Source organism: Sceloporus undulatus, chromosome 5 (assembly GCF_019175285.1).
Source record: "Sceloporus undulatus isolate JIND9_A2432 ecotype Alabama chromosome 5, SceUnd_v1.1, whole genome shotgun sequence".
Taxonomy (NCBI): domain Eukaryota; kingdom Metazoa; phylum Chordata; class Lepidosauria; order Squamata; family Phrynosomatidae; genus Sceloporus; species Sceloporus undulatus.
In genome coordinates, this window is record NC_056526.1 from 161,954,803 (window position 1) to 161,978,699 (window position 23,897).

Genomic DNA, 23,897 nt, shown 5'->3' on the forward strand with positions numbered 1-23,897 from the left:
GAGAAACTAAAAGTGTCATTCTTTTAGTCATTCTACCATTAATATTATTTTGCGTAATGGACAGATCTATACACATAAAATGTGAGAGAATGAATAACTATGTCAGCCATTAAGTTTTCTGCTGAAAGTGCTGATGTAGATATTGAAAATTTGCTGTAAAACAGCTTTTCTCAGCATTTCCTTAATTTGAACTCCCGAGTAAGACATCCCTCCATGTTATTTGTCTCTAAAACCTTCCACTGTGATCCAATAACATCTATGAAAATAGTTTATACTATGCACACACAAACTACATTCTCTCCCACCAAAATAACTCAATTTTCCAGCAAGTTGTAAAGATCACTTCCTATTTAAAATTCATCTATAATTTGCATGAAAACAGATGAGGCCACAGAGGTGCCTTATCAAAAATAGATTTTAAAAACCATATCAAAAAAGTGAAGATATTTTAAAGTGCCATGCACAGAAGAAGAAGAGAAACCACATTAATGGGTCCAGTGCACATTTCATTATAAAAATGTGCCATAAGCAGTTTACACTCTTAAAATGTAAAATAAGAGATGGTTTATATCACCAAGTTCTTTATAGCTGGAGGTGCAATAGAAGGTTTAATATCTGTATAAAGTCTGAATCCCATTAAAACCTATACCTTTGGCACTTCAGCTGGAAAAAGATCCTATTAATAATATCTATAACACACACTGTTTTAATTTGCATAGAGTATGTAATTGTTAACAAAATTGCACATAGCATCTTACAGTGCCACAGGGCTATGCTACAACCCAACATCTGGTGATACATAAATATCCTTAATTTTTCCACCCTGAACAGGGATAATAAAATATTGATGTCATCATTGAGCCTATATTTAAATAAGAACAATAATTTACAGTTATGGTAACAGATTTCTGCCTACCATATGCCCAGTGGTAATTTGACAGAAATATAGATTTACCACTAAGAACACTTTTCCTCTAGTTCCTGTTTCAAACACTAAAGGATGAAACCCATGCATTATAAAGCTAAATGCCTTTCTTGTACGTCTAGTACATCTGAAAGAGCAAAATTAATGGCATTATATTTCCCTGCTGAAGCTGCAAGCAGAGAGAGACTTCTAAAATAATTTATGCACACAGCTGGAATGTAAGGAGTGTACTTAGGTGACAAAACTAATAAAGGACAGTGGAATTAACTTGTGCTCTTTCTCTGTTCTCCAGCTCTGCCCCCAATTCTGTTGTTATTCACAGTGCCAGAGATTAGGGTAAGCAGCTGTTTTGCTAGTTTTAGCTTTGTCCTTCCAAATTTGTATAAATGGCCTTCAGAATACATGGCTGGTTTGCTCTAATTATTCAGGGTTTTGTGGGTTTTTGGAGGGAGGAGTTCTATATGAGGAGTTGTATTTTTGTGAAGACACTTCACTCTGAGAGATTAACTCTTTACACACAATAATTGCACATAACCTAGCTGTAATCTTCTGCTGTTTCCATTGAATTGTCATCTACTCTCAGTACTCTGCACCATAACTGCTGTTTAGAACACACATACACACATATATACACACACAAAATAGTGTGAGGTGGAAAAGGTGTATTTTAGTACAAACATGCACATTTTAATGCAAGGATGGGAATTGTGTGGCTTTCTCAATGTCATTGGACTGCAAGTCCCACCAGCTCTAGCCAATAGTGAGGAACACTAGAGTTGTAGTCTTGACAGCTGCTTAATTCCTACCCCTGCTTAGCTATGTAATTCTTAATTACAATAATCACATAATTCTTTATTCTTTCATGCAAAAAGAAAAAAATACTGAAAATTGCTAACAGACTACAATTATATAAAAGCGGTAATATCAAATGCAGTTACATTTATTGTTGTTGTTGTTGTTGTGTATTTTAAAGTCATTTCCAATTGATAGTGGCCCAAAGACAAATCTATTATGACATTATCTTTGCCAGTGGGTGTCCATGAGTGAGGATTTGAACTCTGGTGTCCCAGAGTCCAGCTCCAATAGTAAAATCACTACACCACGTTGGTTCTGCATTACAAATACCAGAATTTAATTAATTTGCTCAATAATTAAAGAATATTGTGATTGTAACTTAGGGGAGATACAGACAGGCAAGAAGGGATGGCGAGACACCGACCCTTTCTGCCCCGGATGATTGCTGTGTCAACTGCATGGGGGCGGCAACAATCCACCCCAAAAAGAAGCTGCAAAAAGCAGCTCCTTTCTGCACCGCTGCCAAGGCACCATTAGAGCCCTGGGGTGGTGCGGTGATGTGTTTTGTGCGCCCCCCCCATTTGGACGCGGCGCACAAGAAACGTCACCAGAGTGCACAGCATGTGAATGTACACATGCCAAAAATGGTGCCAAGAAAGTGGGGACTGTGTGGACATTCCATACTCCCCAGCCCTAATTTTGGCCACAGGCCACCACAAAGTGGCAGTCTGTACCGGGCCTCAATTAAGGATAATCTCCTTCCTTTTGCAATGTACTACAACTTTTTAATTAATTCCATAGCTAGGGTATGTGGACTCACTGAATAGTGGAGAAGGAATATAGCTTTGTTTTTTTAAAAAAAAATAAAGTAAAATAAATTTTATTAAGAAAATTTTCATACAAAGAAAGAAAGAAACACTGAAATATAGGATTTACACTCATATAGAAATAAATCACACGAAAAGCAACAGTCACAAGCAAGAAACATAAAATCATTTTCTTGGTTAATATCTTTCCTTCATGCATTCAATAAGAATTCCTTTTCTTTCTTCAATTGGTGTTTCTTTGTTTTCTCTACTAGGAGGAGGGAAGAAACATAGCTGGATTCAACTGCTGGTTCATGACGTTGCTTTGTGCTCTGATGTGCATGATGATAAGGTAACTAGGGCGGGGTACAAACTGCCAGAAAAAGGCTCATCCCCAGCACCTCTCTGCTCCACAGGAGCGCCGCAGCAACAAAATTGCATGGCGCTCCTGTGGAGCAAAAAAGGAGCACCGGGAAGCGGCTCCTTTTTTGCGGTGCACTTCTGCGCCCTAAAGCACCAGCAATGCTGCGGTGATGTCGCAACTGCACCGCCCCGTTTGGAGGTGGCGCAGCTGCAACGTCACCAGTACATGCCATGTCTGGTGGGGCGCGTGCGAGGGCTGCCGTGTGTGTGGGTGCTCCGCTCACCAGGCAGCCCTTGCACGTGACAAGGGTGCCTCAAAGGCTTATAGAATTCAAATTTCTTATAAAAAAGAAGGAAAAATATGTATGTTATATGCTTGACAGACTGGATGGATGCCCTAACTCCACCCCTAGAGTGTCATTTTGGTGGGCGCTGGTCTACACAGCATGTGCCATGATGATGCCCCTCCAGTGCTGCATCCACAAGATGCAGCACCAAAGGGAGGGCATAAAGCCATGCCACGCCCCTTGGAGGGCGAAAAAGGAGCCACTTTTTGTGCACTCCAGAGGCTGGATCGGGGCCGCAGCAGGAGATTGCCACAGTCCCAATTCTGCCAGTAAAGGGGTGACTGCACACTGTCTCTTTGGGGTGGTCTGTATAGCCCCTTAGTTACTTTTGCAACCAGAAAAGAAAGTAATTACACTGGAAATTTTAATCTGAAACAAGATTATTAGGTCAAAAGCAAATACCAGAGTTTGTCAGACAGTATCCAGAAGTAACTGTCTGAATCCTGTTGGTTAGCCCCAACTAAAGTAGACCCACTGAGTCAATGTTTGAATGGTGAGTCAATACATAGGTAAAAAAGATTAAATCAGTGAGGATATCAACATGAGTCAGCCCTACATTGTTAGAAGTACTTCTAACTAGTTCCTCTTATGCAATAAATTTACATTTGAAAGGCAATGAAGAAGTAATAGCAAAGTAATCTTATGGTTGTCATAAGTAACAGTTTCTAGGCTTTTAAAAGATATTTTAAGGATATTTTACAGGCATTTTTCAGGAACCTTTGAAGTTTTGCACACTCTTCGCATGAATCCTTATTAATCTTTATAATTTTTTTTCAAAAAAAGTTAATTACATTATTTTTTAAAAGCAATAGAATGTAATGGAAAAGTAAGAAGCAATGCTAAAAGCAATCTTTCCCATCTTTGGAATGAACAATAACTTTGAATAATAATAATAATAATAATAATAATAATAATAATAATAATAATAATATACAATTATAATAAGTAATAGAATTAATTACTTTTGAAAGGTGTCTTTCCACGCTCTGGCAGAAACCAACCAAAAAAAAAAAAAAAAAACTGAACCTACAAACAAAAATCAAATTAATTAAACTCTGCTAGCACAGGGATCCTTTCATGGTACACAATTATAGTGTTTATTATTATTTTAACTGGCATGATTCCATCCTTGGGGTTTGAAGGCCAGGGAGAGATATTTAGAATTCTCCAGTCCTTTACCAAAGTACAAAACCCAGAATTCCATAGGATGCAGCAATGATAAAGTGGAATCATAGTGTGAATTGGGTAGTGTGAAAGGATCCTAATTAAAGTATTGCTATCAAATGAATGCTTTTAGTTTCTAGTAAGTCATAGAAGCCCTCTTTACTCATACTTGTTTGTGTTGTATCTACACTTGAGGAGGGGAGTGGCCTAGCTGTGTCTCTGATTTGATCTGTCACATGCAACATAAGAGTGATAAATCAGAAGTGGCTATCTTGTTCTATTTACAACTGTTGTGTGAAATGGAATCCTGTTTTCCCAGGGTTCTGGTTCATGCTGACAACATCCACAGATAGCAAGGATCCCCTGGCTGTTGTTCCTGTCCTCATATGAGGCTAAAACCTGTGAAAATAATGGCTACAGAAGGAAGCAATGTTACTGTGGAAAGTCTCGCTCTGTCACAAATGTCCTTTCATACTTTGCCAGCAACCAGACCTTCAAAAGTCAATGACATGTGTAAGAAAGGTGTAACATATAATCTTAAAGGATTGCCCAAATGACATGAGTTGGCCCTTCAAATAACAATGGGGTGAAACAGGCAGTCAAAATAAGGTTTCCATCCAGCTTCTAGGTGGGGTGTTTAGATGATACAAGCCTCAAAGCTGGCTGGAAATGGCTCTCAAGCCATGCTACGGCAAGAAAAGCCAGACTGAAAAGGAGCTGGATTTTTCAACTTCTTCCCGGAAAGTGCACACCTCTGCTTGTACTTATAAATGCACTGACACCAAGGTGGCTCTAAAGGGGCACTCTTTCAAAACCCTAACCCTAATTGTGTATGTAAATGCCCCATCACAGGAGCACATCTAAAAGGGACGAAGCTGCTGTACCCAAGCTTGTCCTATTTACAACTGTTGTGTGAACATTGGGTGGCAATGTCCCAAAGAGAAACCATGATAGCTCTCACAGAGATAAGTAAAACATACACAAAACAAACAGTCAAAGAGGGGGCATGATTGTACCTTGCTGGCATCTGCATGGGCATACCTCTGCCTCAATGCCCTGTCCCAGTGAAGTGCTGCACAGCCATCCAATGGTTGGTAGTTGCCAGTGGTGTGCTCCTGCGACTATGTACAGGGATGGTATGAGGAACAATTTTAAAAATGTATCCAGCAGAGTGGCTTGAAACCGCACCATGTGGTCATAACATGCACACTCCAGTTACCTTGGGAGCCAGTGGTAGGTTGGTGGGGACTCGGATCACTTTTGGAAAAGGCAGCTTCAAGCCACTTTTTCCTGCCTGTCTGTTTCACCCCTTAGTTATCAGCTGCCCCTCTCAACCCGTTGATGGCTTTAAAAAATACATTTTCAACTCCATTTATCAAGGCGACACTACTGTGCCTAATTCTGATGGAAAGTAATGGTCATGCTGGACTCTTGCAGTAAAGACATCAAAGACTCTTGTGACATTTGAATATACCATTGTGGTATATTACAAAGTGAGCTAGCTGCCAAGAAACCTTATGCTAAATAGGGTTAATAATAAGGTACCTCAGTATTCTTTGATATTTTAATGTGCTTAGTTGTTATCACTCCAGAAATTGTTTCAGGTTGTTTTTTGAAGAAGAAGAGGAAGAGGAAGAAGAAGAAATGTTCAAAATTTTTAATAGAAATAGCTCTTGTCAATAGCTGTATAGGATTTCAATTCTGTTTTTAGTTTTGAAACTATGTAGGAAGTTGCATTTAGAAACCATGAAGTTTAGATAATGTATAGGGCTGTTTTGATTTTTTAAAAAAATGTAAAGCATGTAGAAGTCAAGCTACTACTACAACCTCCTCTTTGTCTTTGAATTTTACTAGTCACTGTGCAAAATATTTCTCAAGTCACATTAAGAATTTTTAATAATGAATCTTTTATGTTTTATGTCTTTTATGTGTGTATATTAAAAACAAGCATACAAATATTTCAGATTCTGATATAAATGGTTTGTTTACTTTATGATTCTGCTTTTTTTCTAAACTTTCACAGAAGATGACTTTTTAAAGGTAGAACTTTAAAAATGAATCTTTCTATATCCTCACAGCCTGTAAAAAATCTAAATGGTTGGCATTTGTTGACATTGGCCAAAGAAATCTCCAGACAATACAGTGTTATTGAGAAAGCCTGTTTAGCGATAGACAGAATGTTCCTCTTATTAGTTGTAATTTTCTCATCAAGTTACCCATCCAACATTTTAAATTTGCCAGGGTTCCTCCACTACAAGATTTAAAAGTAATAAGACATCTAAATGTACAGCAACAAGAGTTACCCAATGATTTGTGGACTCTTCTTAAACATGCTAATCTAAGAACTGGTGCTCTAGGAACATTGACATAAGTCACTAACATCTTGCCCAGCCAGTTAGAAAAAAGTGTCATTTTTTTAACATGTTGCCCAGCCGGTTGGAAAAAATGTAACCTGACTTGCAACTGACCAGTGTTGTTGCTGTTCATTATTTATTTATTTCATTTATATTCCACCTTTCTCCCCAGAGGGACCTAAGGCAGCTTACAGATAAAACTTTTCAAATTATTAAAAAATTCAAACAATTAAAATGCCTATGTATAAAATCACATAAAATACACAATATAAAATATAATACAAAATCACAAAAAATATGCTCATGTTAAAAACAGACTGAAAACCCACCTGTTCCATAAAATCACCCTGCTATGATTATGTACAGAAATCCTGCTGATATAGAAATGTTTGGGCAGCAAAAGGCCAACAAGGAGGGAGGCAGCCTAGCCTCTCAAGGAAGGCATTCCAGAGTGTGGGAGCAGCCACCGAGAAGGCTTTCCCTTGTGTCCTCACCAGGCAAGCCTGTGATCTTCATGGGACCAAGAGAAAGCCTTATCCTACAGATCTTAGGGCTCTTGCAGGTTCATATGGGGAGATACGGGGGCTTTCTATACAGCCCTTTGGGACGTCCGGAGGACGTCCCATTTTAAAAAAGGGGCGTCTCTTATAGACGCCCCTGTGCCTAGTACGGACTCCGTCCGTACAAGATGACGCCGGCCCTTCTACATGGCCGGCGCCATCTTTACGTACTGGACGCATAGCGTCCAGACGTGTCGCGCCGCTTGTGACGTAGCGAGCGCGCCCCTGGCGCCTCGCTACGTCGCAAACGCGACTTGAAAAGAAGCTCCATTTTGGAGCTTCTTTTTTCGGTCCGCGCGGGAGTCGGACCGTCTGAAGGCTCTGGTTACCCCGCGGACCTACTGGCGGCGGCGGCAGACCGCTGCAAAGCGGCGGTCTGTACCCCGCCACGGTCTCTAAAATAGTCTGGACCCAAGCCATGTAAGGCTTTATAATAATAATAATAATAATTTGTTTTATTTATATACCGCTATTCCAAAGATCATAGCGGTGAACAGCAAGTAAGCTAATTAGCAAGTAAGCTAATTTGCCCCCAACAGTCTGGGTACTCATTTTAGCGACCTCGGAAGGATGCAAGCCTGAGTCGAGCTTGGGCCCTTTTGCTGGTCTTGAACTCGCAACCTTGTGGTCTTGAGTGAATGGCTGCAGTACAGGCATTTAACCACTGCGCCACCAGGGCTCCTTGTCAGTCGTAAGGTAGATCAGGGAGTTGGGGCTTTGCCTGTGCTGGATGGGGTCACACTCTCCTGAAATCTCAGGCTTTCAGCTTAGGTGTGCTCCTGGACTCCACTCTGAACTTGGATGTACTTTGAAGTGTGCCTGGAAAGGAATGGGTAGCCAGTGGAGCTGTTTTAACAAGTGAGTCAAATACTCCATGTAACTGGCCCTGGTCAGCATTCTAGCTGCAGAATTTTGAACCCGCTAAAGTTTCCAGGCAGTTTCCAAAGGCAGTGTATTGCAATAATCAAAACAGGATGTGTCACCATAGCCAAATCTGATGTCTCAAGGAAGGGGTGTGGCTAGTACACAAATTTACACAGTGCACTCTTGGCCACTGCTGAAAACTGGGCATCCAGGTTCAGAGTGGAGTCCAGGAGCACATCTAAGCTGCGAGCCTGAAATTTCAAGGGAATGTGACCCTATTCAGCATAGGCAAAGCCCCAATTCCCTGATCTGCCTTATGACTGACCAGGAACACCTCTGTCTTGTCTGGATTAAGTTTCAGTTTGTTTGCCCTTATTCAGTCCATTACTGACATCATACCCTGATTCAGTACAGACATAGCTTCCTTGGAATCAGATGGAAAGGAGAGATAGAGAGAGTTGGTGTCATCAGGATACTGGTAACACCTCACTCCAAATCTTCAGATGACATCTCCTACCAGTTTCTTGTAGAAGTTGAATAACAAAACAGAACCCTGAGGGACACCTGTCCAGTGGCCAAGGAGTAGATCAGGAGTCCCACAACACTACCTTCTGAGTCTGCCCCTGCAAGAAAGACCAGAACCAGTGCATAACAGTGCCCCCAACTCTCATCCCGGAAAGGCAGCCCAGAAGGATACCATGGTCAATGGTATTGAATGCCACTGAGAGATCCAGCAAGATCAACAGGGACACACACACCCTGTCCAGTTCCCTGCGTAGGTCATCCATCAAGGCGATCAAAGCTGTGTCTGTCCCATAGCCAGGTCTGAAGACAGACTGAAATGTTGTGGGCCTTCAAATTGTTTCTGATTTATGGTAATCCTAGAGTGATCACATTCTAGGCTTTCTTGGCAAGATTTATTTAGATATGGTTTGCCATTGTCTTCCTCTGAAGCTGAGAAAGTGTGACTTACCTTTGGTCACCCAGTGGATTTATATGGTTGACTAGAGATATGGACACTGGTCACCTGAGTCCTAGCCCAACATCCAAACTTTTATATCATATTATCTCCACTGAAAAATTCAAAAGTAATTTTTAGTGATGATGAAGAAGAGACAAATCATAAAAAAGAAAATGTGTGTGTGTGTGGGGGGGGAAGGGGGTTTGTGGATTACAAAGCAGTTGCATTGTTGGAAAGGAACTTTTTTGTTATTTTGCTATTAATTTTATTCTCTTTTTGGAGCATATTTCATTTGTTCCAGGGGCTTAGTTTTCTTTTTTCCTGATTTTTCTTTTCTTTTTTCTTTTAAAAAAAAAGCTTCAATTGTTGGAATGAATTAGGTTTCCTAGTATAGAGTTTTCCAAAAGCTCTTGTACAAATCAGTTTATTTCATATTATTTTGTCCTGGTCTATTTTATATTTTCTTCCTTTTCTCCCTAGCCTGCTTTTTCCTCATTTGCATTTTCCTGCTCTCTTCTTTCTCAATATCCATGTAATTTGTCAGGAACCTACCTGTTGGATTATATATTTCCTTTTCTCAGTCTTCAGATTGAACTACTAAGTGGTTGGGAATACAGTAAGTTAGCATTAGAGGGCTGATAGAAAGTCAGGGAAAAATCCTTTCATTGATTTCTGGTATACTGTGGCTCACAATAGTAAGTTTTTCTTGTAAGCAAGCCTGTTTCAAGGAAGGCCTGCTTGACCCCAGCCTGAAGTGTCTACCTATATAAGCCAAATAGATTGAATTTTATTTTATTGCAAGTTGACTCATAGGCCTATTAAGCGGAAAAGTGAGATATAAACATTTTAAATGAATAGGCATCGCTTCCTGGAAGCTTTGTATAACAGTTGTGTGTACTGGCTGAAAAACTCACCTTGGGTCTTGATTGGGCAGTATAGAAAATGTGTTTGTATATTTATGTGTTTTTCCCCTAAAGAACAAATCATAAAATCTAATTAATATTACAACCAAGTACCCAAACAAAACAGTTTATAAGCTTTTAAAAATGAAAGCATATTATTTATTGAATCTGTTTATGATCTGTTTATTGCAATCACATAGAAATATAGGTATATCCAGCAATTTCCCCAAAGTTGTGTGCAATACCAAGTAGCCAGATACATGTCAGCTAGATACTCATTTAGAAGCTACTTGATTCAATTGAAGGGAAAACCATGTTTTGATTCAGAAATCTGAAAACTTTCTCTCCAGTGATTATCACTGGAGTTAAAAAAAAACAAGTAGACACACAGGGTGAAAATAATAGTTGGTTCAACCATTAAACTTACCTCTTTGTAATGACTTCAGGACATCCCTTCTAGTACATTCTTTCAGGGACATATGGCCACATGGACCATTTGCGCCAATTTTGCCCCAATCTCATGTTGCCCTGTCCAACCGCATGTTGTCCTGTCCACACAATTTGACTGCAGATAGACTTGCACTTGCACTTAGACAGACTAGCAGATGTCATGTTTTACTTCCCATTTCAGAATTAGAAGCTTAATTCATCACTGGCCTTTCCATTCAATAGAAAGAAAGCTGGCAGTTGAGATTATAAAAACAATTGTCCTGCATCCCAGATATCCTTCTGGGTTGTTTAGATCTTAAGCATAGTCCAGCTACTTCAGGCATCCCTCTACTAGTAGAAAGAGAAAAGTGCTAGGAAGCCCAGTTCAAGCTGGGCATATTGATGGAACTTCACCAAATGTTATGATTCAAAGTAAATAGGAGAGCCATAGTGTCTTCATTCTTTGGTTTAAAACCACAGCTGTCAGTCACAAAACTAAACCATCAGGCAGCCTCCTTCCCATCCCGGTACATTCTTTTCATAGATAATTGGGATGGGATTGTATGAAGCACCACAGAGAAGCTGTCAGTGTCTCTCATCTTCTATGACTACTAATCACAAACAAAAGTTCAGAAAAGTTCAGATTCAGATGGGTCTGTTTTGGAACATATCTGACTTCTATTTGAATATTTCCTAAATCTTTCCAAATCAGCTTGGATTTGGCATTCATCTGAATTGACTACTCTCATAGGTAGAAGTTATCTCATTCCAAAAGGAAGGGCTATAGCTCAGTAGTAGAATCATGATCTGAACTGATATAAGCACCCCCCCCCCAAAAAAAACCTGCTGATTTTGTTTAATTCCATTTGAACTATTCAACTAATTTCCCCCCCAAAACATACAAAATCTAATGGATGGGGAGTTATCAGAACATAGCATTCTAATAAAGACCAGGTAGAAGTTCAATTCCAACTAACCTCATCTTTAAGGGAAACTTTAAAGGCCTTCATTTCAATTTCATCTCCATAGAAGATTCTTTATTCTCTAAAGTGTTTCTTGTGCTCATTAATCACTCAGTCTCTTGTACAAAGATGACATTGACAGGCAATGAGAGTTTGTTTTCTTTTTGGTGTAATGTCTGCCCAGGCCAAGATGTTGGAGCCATGTTTTAATCAATCATAATACATAATAGCCGTGTCTGTTATTGTTAAGTGATGTGTATACTTAAAGGAATAAATTGACTTCTTAAAGTTTAGGGCAAGATATCATTATCCATTGACTTCACAAGTACAGCTAAAGCCTAGAAATTCTGCATACTGTAGTCCTCCTGAGACTGTACCATAATGATAAAGATAATAATAACAACAGTAATAATACCAACCATATAGAAAATGAGGGTACTAGTGTGCTGTACACATCTGTGTTGTATTACAAGTATTCTGTATTCATTTCATGCTTCTTGCATGAATGAATGCCTTTATTTTATTTTATTTTATTTTATTTTATTTTTTGTTAATTGCCATAAATTGATTTTGACTTATGGGGACTTTATGAGTGAGAAGCCTCAATGACACCCTGAAATAACAACCCTGCTAAAGTCTTGCAAATTTGGGTCATCACTTCCTTGACTGAGGGTGCATCTACACAGCAGAATTAATGCAGTTTAACACAGCTTTAACTGTCTTGGCTCTAACACAGCTTTACCTGTCTTTGTAGTTTTATGAGATATTTAGCCTTCTCTGTCAGAAGATGCTAGTGCCACAACAAACTAAAAATCCCAGGATTCTATAGGATGGTGACATTAATTAAAGTTATGTCAAACTGCATTATTTCTGCAGTATGGCAGCAGTTTGTATCCACCTGTAATGTGGTCTTTCTCTTCTTACTGCCCTCCATCTTAACAAGCATGATAGTTTTTCATAATGGGTCATGTTGCCTGATGATATATCCAAAGAACAGTAATGTAGTCATTTTGGTTTCTTGGGAGAGTTCAGGTTTGATGTGTTCTTAAACCCCTTTTAAAAATCTTTTTGGCAATGAAGTCTCCAGATGCAGGCAGAGGGGTCACATGTTCTGTCAATGCAAATGGGCTATCACCATCCCCAAATCCAAGTTAAATGCATCCTTTTTGTCAGTCCATAGTGTCCGTAGAACTCTTCCACAAGACCACATTCAAAATGAGTTGATTCTTTCCTGTCTGTTGTCTTCAGTGTTCAGCATTTGTTGATGCAGTATGATTATTTCCACTGTAGGCAATGGGAAAACTCTTGTATGTAGTTCAGGGGAAACTGTATGCTCAAATTAGAACTCCCCTGCATATATACTTTCTTAGACTGAATGTCTGTTTTTCAGAGCAATTGTCTACATATTTTATGCTTTTCCTATGCAGGAGGTAAGATAAAAATTCCTAAAGAATATTTTCTATTGTCAAATCATCAGCCTAATCATGGAATGCTTTCCCAAAAGAGATCTGCCTAGATATTTCCTTATTCTTCCACACTTTCTTGGTGTGCCATTGGACACAGGACCAACCCGACCATTGAACAAATTCAGACAACTGCTTGAGGAAAGCCAATTTTGAATACTGCAAAAAGACAATCAGTTGTTAGTTATTAACTCATGACTGTATTTGTTTTTCATTGCCATGGACATAAGCAAAGGTGCTTATGGAATTTTCATCCTCACATGACAAAATAACTGAGTTGATGTTGGGTACTGTAAGCTGTTAACTGGAGGAAGTGAAACACTTCTCTGCCTCAGGTTATCTTGGCTCAGCCTTATAGAGAGGGGTTTGTGTTATTTTATGTGAATGCCACTCTAACTTTCTGTCTTATGTTTCTCTCCTTGTCTCTTGGACATAAAAAAACACACACACACACACATCCATCCCTTTCCTGTAAGACAGTACAAGAGCATGGCAACATTGAGCCCAGCCACAGGGAAAAGTGAGGTACTGGGCAGAGGGGATGTTAATGGATCCAATCCAACCTATAAGAAAGTATATAAGCCTTATAGTTACAACATGTTGAAACTAGATATGTTAACCACAAAACTGAAAACAAATTTGAAACAAGAGTATCTGGAACACTGAAAAAAAGTTTTGGTATATATGAAAGACAAATGGGGAAAATAGTAACAATGGGAATAGGAATAAAGTATTAGATTTGGTACTGTTTTAGAACAAAAGTAGCTGATGAATTAATCAGTTTTTTTCTTTTTAAATTTAATAAAGTTGAAAAAGGGAAAAATCACTCTTAGTTTAGTCATGGCATGATCAACATTTTTCAAAACTGTGAGGTAAACAGAAAATAGTGAAATGCAGATGATAATTGATATAATAAGAAAAGTAAGAATTTTTGGGGAAAGGTTAGCATGAGAAGTAACAAATGAAAAGAATATTTGGGAAAATAAAATAAAGTTTAAAAAGAAGTATGTAAGCCTTCAGCTTATCTCCTCAACGGACAGGTGGTTTTTGTTTCAGATCACACTTACATACCTTAAACACAGCACAATCTAAAATGGCTCCAAATACACCACAGATTTGTACCTCAGAGCCTCAGGATCCAGGGAAAATGGCAGACAATTGCTGCCAAAGCTATAGCACTGAATGGCAACCCTATTTACTCAAGTTATGTAGTACCATGTACTAGTTATGTAGTACACAAAGAAGTTTTAGCATCTATGCAAAATATCCCACAGAAACTCCTCACTGGTAGTGAGGACAGTAAGAAAATAATAATTATAGATTAAATCACATTGACACTATCATTTTTGACACCTCTACTTGGTTCTCTTGATCATGCTTACATTCTTACTTGGCCTCTTTATTTTTTTTAAAAAAGTAGACCTGATATTTTTATTTAAAATAAAAATGATTAGTGCGCTGGATCATATTCATAATCCCAATTTCAGCACATCTATTTAATCTCTGAGGTTTGCACAGGAGTTGGCTCACCAGTCAATAGATGATTTAATAGATCTACCCTGGTTCGGATTACCAAACAATCAGACAAACAAACAAACAAAACCAGGGTTGGTTATGATATTGAGATGGTCCATTGTATCTATACGATATACATAAGTGTTGATTCACCATTCAATAGCTGATTTAATTGTTCTTCTGTAGTTGACATTCCCATTAATATTCATGCTTAGGTCTTTTCTGCCTAAGGACAATCAAGACTTGAAAAGTTCCTCCATGACTTGATCCCAGATGTGATGAATCAGTTATAACTCTTCAAAACTATTCCTGTCCCTCCCTCCCATTACATTATAACATAATAATAATAAGATGGATGATGGGTTTGAAATGTCTCACATGAAAACAGTGTGTAAGTAATTAGTTTTCAACAAAGCTTCCCAAGCTAATAAGAACACACTGAGACATTTCAAGTCCAACCCTAAAATCCTAGTTATTTCTTCATGGTAGAAGGGTTTTGGCCAAGATTTCTCCATGGCAGAATTCCTGCTTGGCAGAAGAGCATTACCAATTGCCACCCACCCCTTCTGTTCTGTGAGGGTCACACTGTCTCAGCTTCAGGGGCAGGCCATGGCAAAACTCTTCTTTATGCCAAGAAAACCCTTGGTTGGTCACATCTTCCGGTGCCATCCTGAAGTTGAACAGGAGGTCAGACTACATGTCCTGTAGGATCCTATATATTCCTATGTATTACTTCATAGGAGAAGGGGGTTGGACTGGATGGTCCTTAAGGGTCCCCCCAACTCTACCATTTCTTGTTGGGGCTGCAATCCAAGTTCATTCATTGAGACTCAGTTTTTTTCTTCTTTTTGCATGACTTCAGGTTTTTTTAAGCAGAGGAACGTTCTTTAAACCTCTGCCAAACTTCTTTTTGACATGGTAATTGAGATTGAAATGCAAATTAAATTAGCACCAACACATGTAATTAGTGTAAATTTTCGACTTGTCTTTTATTGTCATTCGGGAAATCTGTGAAAAATACTTCACTAGCTGCTGACAGGAAGAGACAAAATCACCTTTTCAAAGTAGGACTTTTGAAACAAATATTTTTTTAAAAAATTATCATAAAGTTCTGAATGGATGAGAAGGGAAAAAAATGGTTTGTCAAACCACTAATGGAAACTGTTGTACTTTGGCCACTTCATGAAAAAGCATGACTCACTCAAAATGACAATAATGCTAGGATAGATGGAGGAAAGTAGAAAGATGGAAAGACCATACACCAGATGGCTAGACACAATTAGGGATGCCATGGGCATAGCTCTACAAGACTTAAGCAGAACAGTGGAGGATAGGGAGTCTTGGAGATGTCTCATCCACAGGATCACCAAGAGTCAGGGCCAACTTGACAACAGTTAACAACAAATCTAGAGACAGATGAGACACTCTTCATAAAATTACAGGCCATGGAAGTAATGTTGGCCTAGAATGACAAAAAATACTTGTGTTTTCAGAATTTGGAAAAAATAATGGGGGGAAATGTCTAGGAGTCAATCAACAATTATTCTTAATAAACCTTTAAAAAATGATATTGGAGCATCCAGATATGCAGCTATTACTTTATGATGCAGAGGCTAATGAAAGCGTATTTATCAAATGAAGAAAATTATAATGCTTCTTATTCCAGCTGCTCTTTCCTTTAGCTCTAGAGCAGCTGATGAAATCTAAAGAGGATACATGTGTCCTCTTTAAAAAAAAAATAACTTCATGGCTTTCAATAGGATAAGAGGACAAAAAAGTTTCCCAAAGTAAACATATTTAAAATTCATTTGTAATATTTATTAATACAATATAGGTATTAAAGTTTACTAAATATAAATGAAGTTCTTTTTCTCCCCAAAAACCCCCCAGAAACCTTCCAACTTTGACTGTTAATTATTCATGTTCTGTTTTCACTCTTAGCTGTTCTGAAGGTTGCTGATGTTAGCATTCTCTGTTAGGTTTAAGTACCCTTTCAGCACAGCTCTGCCAAATTAAACTGTCACTTTCTATTTAAAAAATCTATAGCAGAAAGTTTTTAATCTTCTGATGTAGACTTAGTAATAGGAAGCCAAAGTTTAAATTAGGGTGGTATCAGCTTATGACACAAAGTCTGAGAAGACCATTGACAATTCCAGGAAAGAAAAAAATCCCACTTTCAATCAATGTGCAGAGAAGCACAAGCTCATTTAGACAAGATAAAAACAAAGTGACAAACAAAAATCTACCATGATCTCAATTTTAGCCACAGTTATATGTGCCTCATAGGGACTGAAGGAATCTCAATGGATGTGATCGTCTCTCTCTCTCTTGCTCTCGCTCTTTGCTCTTGCTCTCTCTCAGTTTTGGTCCCAAATGCCAGAATGAAAACTATGAAAAGGTTTCTCTCTACTAGCTGAGATTATAAGAGGTTATTTGCAATTTAACGTTTGGGAGTTGTTTTGTTGTTGTTGTTGCTAGTACAGAAAAATTTTGTGAAAATTTCACATTGGTTGTTTTGCATGAATAAGAGTTGGTATTGTGTGATACACACACACACACACCACTACACATGAACTATTGTGTGCTGTGCAAGGCACTTATTTGTACAAATGATTTCCCCCCCACAAAACACTTTTTATCAACTTTCATAAAAATATCCAATAGAAGCTAGGATAAAAAAAAAAAAAAGCAATTGAAGTACTCTTCACATCTGTTTTCCTGATGAATGTTGTATTTTTGCTGCTCTCAGGAGTGTACACAGTAATGTATGTGTTTTAAAATGTGTGTAATTAAAACAGAGTTATATCTTTTCACTTTATAATCTTGTCCAGGTCTTTCATAGCTATCCTTCCAATACTAGTTTTCTTCTGATTTATTAACTGCTCCATTCTGATCAATTTTTGAGCAATGATATGGGAACTTTTTGACTATTTCAATTTTCTCATTATCTAGAATGAATTCTTGTAGATCTTCTCCAGTCATTGTTTTTTTGTTTTCTTAATGATCACCATTAAGCCCAACTTGGCACTTTCCTCTTTGACCTTCTTCAATAATTGTTCCAGGTCTTTATATCTGTGAATCTTGGGTTGTTAAAGTTCCTTCCTCCTATCTTCACTCCTGCCTCTGAATCTATGCCTGCTCTGTGTATAATGCTTTCTGTAGACTGATTGAATAAATAGGGTGATAGAATGCAGCCTTGCCCGACCCCTTTGCAGATTGGCAACCATTCTGTTTCTCCATATTCTATTCTGATGGCAGTCTCTTGTCCTAAGTACAAATTACACATCAGACCAATCAAATGTTGTGTCATTCCCATTCCTCCAAATGCAAGCCATTCCTTTTCGTGATCTATACAGTCAAAGACTTGGGTGTAGTCATTAATTTAGAAGGAGCAGATTTGCTATTTGGTCTACATGGATACCTATTTTATGATAAAATCAAAGCAAACAAGGAATTTAACAACCATATTATAAGAAAAGCAATATATCACGTATGGAAAAAAAAATTAAAGAAAGATGGTTTTCTAAAATACCTTTGTGGGTATCCATAAATGAGGCTTTCTTAACGCATGAAAAATTAACATGTGGAAAATGGGTAACATAGGATGATCTAACTAAAATAGAAAATAATCAAAGGATAATGAAATCAGAAAAGGAGCTTCATGAAGCAGGATATAACTGTAATTGGTTTACATATAGAAGATTAAAAGAAAGATTCGATCAGGGCATGAAATTAAGAGGAATAGGCAAAGGAGAGATCAAATTTGAAAAGACTGTGACACACGAAGGACCAAGAGAAATTTCTAAAATTTATCAACTACTCCTGAAACAAGAAATGGAACAAGAAACTATAAAAAAATTGTATGGTTAAATGGGCACAGGATTTCGGCCAAAATATTCAACTGGAGCAATGGGGAAAAAATTGGAAACGAAGAATTAGATATACTCAAAATTATGCAATCCAAGAAATTTTGATAAAAATGCAATATCGATGGTATTTGACCCCAGAGATAATTTCTAAGATGCCACGAAATATGCAAAATAAATGCTGGAAGTGTAAAGAAGAAATAGGAAATATGATACACTGCTGGTGAAAATGTAAAAAAATTAATAAATTCTGGATGGAAATACAGTAGAGTCTCGATTATCCAACCTTCGATTATCCAACATTCCGGATTATCCAACGTCGCTGCTCAGTGATTTCTTTACATTTTCAGAGGACTGAACTGTTTATACAGTACATATTGTGCATCACAATGTTGATCAGTGATTTCTTTACATTTTTAGAGGACTGTTTATACATTACAATGTTATTCCTATAACGTTACTGCAACTTTACTTTTACTGTTACTGCATTAAAACTTCAGTACGTTTGCAATTCATAGTAATTTCAAGGCTTTTCTTGGACCCTCTGGATTATCCAACATTTTCGGTTATCCAACTATCAGCCCGCCCATTTATGTCGGATAATCAAGACTCTACTGTACACCAAAAAATACAAGAGGTCCTCAAGATAAACTTAGACAAAGACCCCAAAATATTTTTGTTAAATATGATAGATAACGAAGATTTAGAAAGGAAACATGGAAAACTCTTATTTTACATGATCAGTGCAGCTAGACTGCTGTTGGTATCTATGTGGAAATCAGAGAAGATTCCAGATATAGAAAATTGGACTCTTAGAATGTACGATTATATGGAGATGGACAAACTGTCTTGTTTTATAAACAAGAGATTGGTAAATAAATTTAAGAAAGACTGGGATCCTTGGATACGTTATCTGAGAGAAAATCTAGATACACATATAGATATTATACTTTAATTAAGTTCATATAAATAACATCAATTCTACTTGAGATCAGAGGAAAATATGTAAATATGTGTTTAGAAAATCTAAGTAAGAAATATTATTTTTATGTGCAAGGAAGTATACAGAAAAAGGAAGGGTATAGAAAGATACATGCAAGAAGACTTTGAGTTTAGACAGAAAGATAGAAAGTGACAATAGAAGTGTTCAGATAAACACAGTCACTTCAGAGAATAGAGAAAGGACATGGGAGGGGGGATGATCAATGTAAAGAGCAAAATAACATATGCGTAATTAATATTTTGTTTTGTTTTATGCTTTATTTTATGAAATTCAATAAAAATCTATACAAAAAAAACCCTTGGGTGTAGTCAATAAAGCACATGCAGATTTTTTTCTGGAATTCCCTGGTGTGCTCAATTATCTATTGTATGCTTGTAATGCGATCTCTAGTCCCTACACTGTGTTCAACAGAAGATGGATTTAGAATCTTCTGGCATAAAAGTCCAGTGAAATCATGTTTTCCAACCATTCCAGCTGAAAGCAGAGAAAACACACCACATACTCATGTCATGGAATGGAACATAGATACTACCACCCCTTTGCTCAAGCCAAAACAGTAGTAGAATTCACATGAGAATCATCACTGAGTTACTCCTGGCTTGAATATTTAACCACAGTTATCTCGAAATTGGGACTCACCATGGTATAGTGGTTTGAGCATTGGACTACAACCTGAGTCCTGGGTTCAGATCAGCACTCAGCCATGAAAACCATTGGGTGACTTTAAGTCACACTCTTTAAGTTGAAGAGGAAGGCAAAGGCAAAACCTCCCTGAACAAATTTTTCCAAGAAAATCACTTTTAGGATCACCTTGAGTTGGAAAATGTCTCAAAAGTACACAAAAACAAATCTACAAATTGTCATTTTCTTTTTTGATATGCTGATTCATTATCCTTTCTTCTCACCACTTTCAATTCTCTTGTAGTGTACATTTTTTCATATATGCTCAGATTACACATATCTGTAAACATCACTTGTAAACAGGTATATCAGCAGAGTGGGCTGAATTAAAAAATAGAACCACCCTTTTAAAATGTAGTACAAATAAACATGAAGAAAGGTTCCAGTGCTTTGTGGCAAATAAAGATAATATGCACAGTAAATTATACTGCTGTGATCCTAGTATGTGAAATAATGTATGTGGACCACCTTTAAATGAAAGGCAAGGAAATTAGTTTAATAGATGTAATAGCACCGGACTGTTTCTTTAATTGTTTTGAAATTTGCAAACCCTTTTTAACCCAGCAAACAATCCCAATATGTTCAATTAAAATCTCAGTGGGATAGGAAAATGTAGAAATAAGAACTGTGAGTGCAGATGAAATGAAATGTGTCATTTGGGAAATATACAGTTTAATGTGTCTTTCAGAACAGAATCTGATGAATGAAAATATTATAATGGCTTGTTATAAGCAATCTTGGGCCTCACTTCTGAGCTGTCTTGAGTTTAGTTTTGCAGGGAGATGCAGGATAAAAATAAAGATGATATTGGTGATGGGGTGGCTGATGGTGATGGTGATGATAGTATTTTCAATATAGATTAAGTGGACATGTTAGTTTCAAACTGAGGAGCAAATATATGCTCCTGGATTTTCATATTTTATTGGAATCGGTGATGACTGTCTTATTCAATTGAATGTATGCCTCCACATGTTTATGGCATTCAGTTAATTGCTGGGCATGGGCCAAGAGTCTCATTGAAGTTAGTGGTACAGCTAATTGATGTTATCTTTCTTCTCATTCATGAGTTAATGAAAAGCATCTTGCTAATATCTCTTGAGTCATCTATTTCATAGTGTTATCATGAAGTTGCCACACCAAGATCAAAATATAATAGATAAATTGATAAAAGACAGCAAAATTATACGATTCTACTGAGCTATTTTTTTCTGCCCCCTCCCTGCACAAAGAATGACCATGGTTCAATTCAAAATCACAATTCAAACATGTGTTGCAACTGTAAGGATTTGTTACAGTATAAATTATTGTATAACCTTGTTTATAAGAAATAGGTTCAAGATCAGATCATTATAGTGAACCCAGTAAGATAGTAACAAATGAAGACAATTTTAAGTAGATATGTATGCACACTGCAGAAATAAAACAGTTTGATATTCCTGTAACTGTCATGGCTCCATCCTCTAGAATTTTGGAATTTCTAGTTTGATGAGGTATCAGCATTAGTGAGCTCTGATACAGCACTTAACTACAAATCCCAAAATTCTTTAGGATAGAGTCATGGAAGTTAAACTACTTAATTTCTACAATGTGGAAACATATTAGGTTGTATCTGCACAACTGTAAAAAGCCAAATTTAATCACCCATGTTTTGTACTCTGAAATTAGGTACACACCTATACACATATGTATACTTTCATACGTGTGCATATGATGCCATATGTATGCATATTATGCCATTACAAAAAATACAGATAATCAATATTGGGGGAATGAAAGACATCAACTATATGTATACCTCATTTTTCCAGCATGTGATATAACATCTGAACTTTTATTTTTAGGCTTGTGCTTTTATTGTTTCTGATTTGCAATTTTCTTCATATTAGAATGTCTAGATTCATTTACTACCTCATCCATGCTTTGTCTGTTTCTTGATAATTACATTGGTTTTTCTCTGCTTTGTAATTTTAGACTGCCATTTTTTTGCAAAGTGTGAAATCTTGCTGTCCCTGCTAATTGCTTCCAAACTCTGTAGCATTCCACTCCTCTTGTTGCTCATATCTTACAATAATTAGACTCTCTCTTTGAATTTACAAAGCAATCAATATTGGACTTTTGGTTCTTCTATAAGGTGAGAACAGTGTGTGTGTGTGTGTGTGTGTGTGTGTGTGTGTGAGAGAGAGAGAGAGAGAGAGAGAGAGCTCATACTGGATCAGTTTGAGACTGTTAGTACTGAGGATGTGGACAAGCTCCTTGGAAGTGTGAAGAAGACAACTTGCCCTCATGGCTGGTCATCCAAGGAGGAGATGCATAGGACTTATCTAAGATATATTGTTAATGCATCTCTTAGGGAGGGTGAATTTCCATGTTGTCTAAAGGAAGCAGTAGTATGACCATGGTATCCCTTCTGGAATGCCTGAGAGAGTTGGGAATTGGGAGTACTGTACTCCAGTGGTTCCGGTTCTACCTCTCGGGCAGATTCCAGATGTGTCACTTGGGGGCAGTTGTTCGGCCAAGAGGGAGCTCAAGTTGGGCATCCCTCAAGGCACGATTCTGTCCCCAATGCTATTTAATATTTACATGAAACCACTGGGCGAGATCATCTGGAGACATGGGGCGGGGTGTTATCATTACGCTGATGACACCCAAATATATTTCTCTATGATGTTTATCACACTATACTCTTAAAGTGCTACAATTCCACTTTGACTCCTCCTGCTGCCTCCTGTTGCATTCTGGGATTTGCAGTTTTAAGGAGGAGCATTTAGAATTCTCAGGTATTCTAAATACCCCTCCTTAAAACTGCCAATACCAGAATGCAACAGGAGGCAGCTAGAGGAGTCAAAGTGGAATTGTAGCACTTTAAGAGTATAGTGTGATAAACATCTATGTCTCAGACTGATGCAGTGACTAAGGATGGCATCTCTCCTCTGAATGCCTGTCTTAATGTGGTAATGGACTGGATGACAGAAAACAAACTCCAATTGAAGCCAGGTAAGACGGAGGTACTTGCAACAGGGACCCCTATTCCGTGAATGGAGTTGTGCCAGCCAGTTCTGGATGGAGTCACACTTCCCCTGAAGGACTCTGTCTGCAGCTTGGGGGTGCTCCTGGACTCGTCACTTCAACTGATGGTTCGGGTGGATGCAACGGTCAGGAGCACTTGCTATCATCTTCGGCTGATACGTCAGCTGCGGCCCTTCCTGGAGCAGGAAGACCTTGAAACAGTAGTGCATGCGCTGGTAACCTCTTGACTTGACTTCTGCAACGCGCTCTACAGGGGGCTACCCTCGTGCCAAGTTCGGAAACTTCAATTGGTACAAAATATGGCTGCCAGGCTGGTCACGGTCACATCTAGAACTGCCCATATTACAATGGTTCTAAAATCTCTCCAATGGCTGCCTATCAGTTTCTGCACAAGGTACAAGATGTTGGTTCTAACCTTTAAAGCCCTACATGACTTGAGTCCTGACTACTTGTGGGAGCGCCTACCTCCATATAATCTTCCATCACACTTCGGTCTTCTGGGAAGAATCTGCTGCAACCTAAGAGGACCAGACTTTCAGTGGTGACCCAGAGGACCTTCTCCTCAGCCTCTCCCAGGCTCTGGAATGACCTGCTAGAAGAGATCCACCATATTACCACCTTGGAAGCCTTCAAAAAGGCTATTAAGACAGATCTCTTCTGTCAGGCCTTCCCAAACTAGATTAGATCCATTAGATCCATTAAACTTGCTTCTCCCTCTATTGACGCCTCTATTGATACCGAAACCAAAATTGATTGATACCATCACCTCTGTCCCTCCCCCAGAGAAATATTCATTTCTTCCGCTAATCTATCCAAACTATTGGATAGTTTTAAATTTTTTGATGTTTAATCTCTTTTTATGGGTTGATCACTGTTTTTATGATGGGAGGGTTGGGGTTTTGGGGTTTTG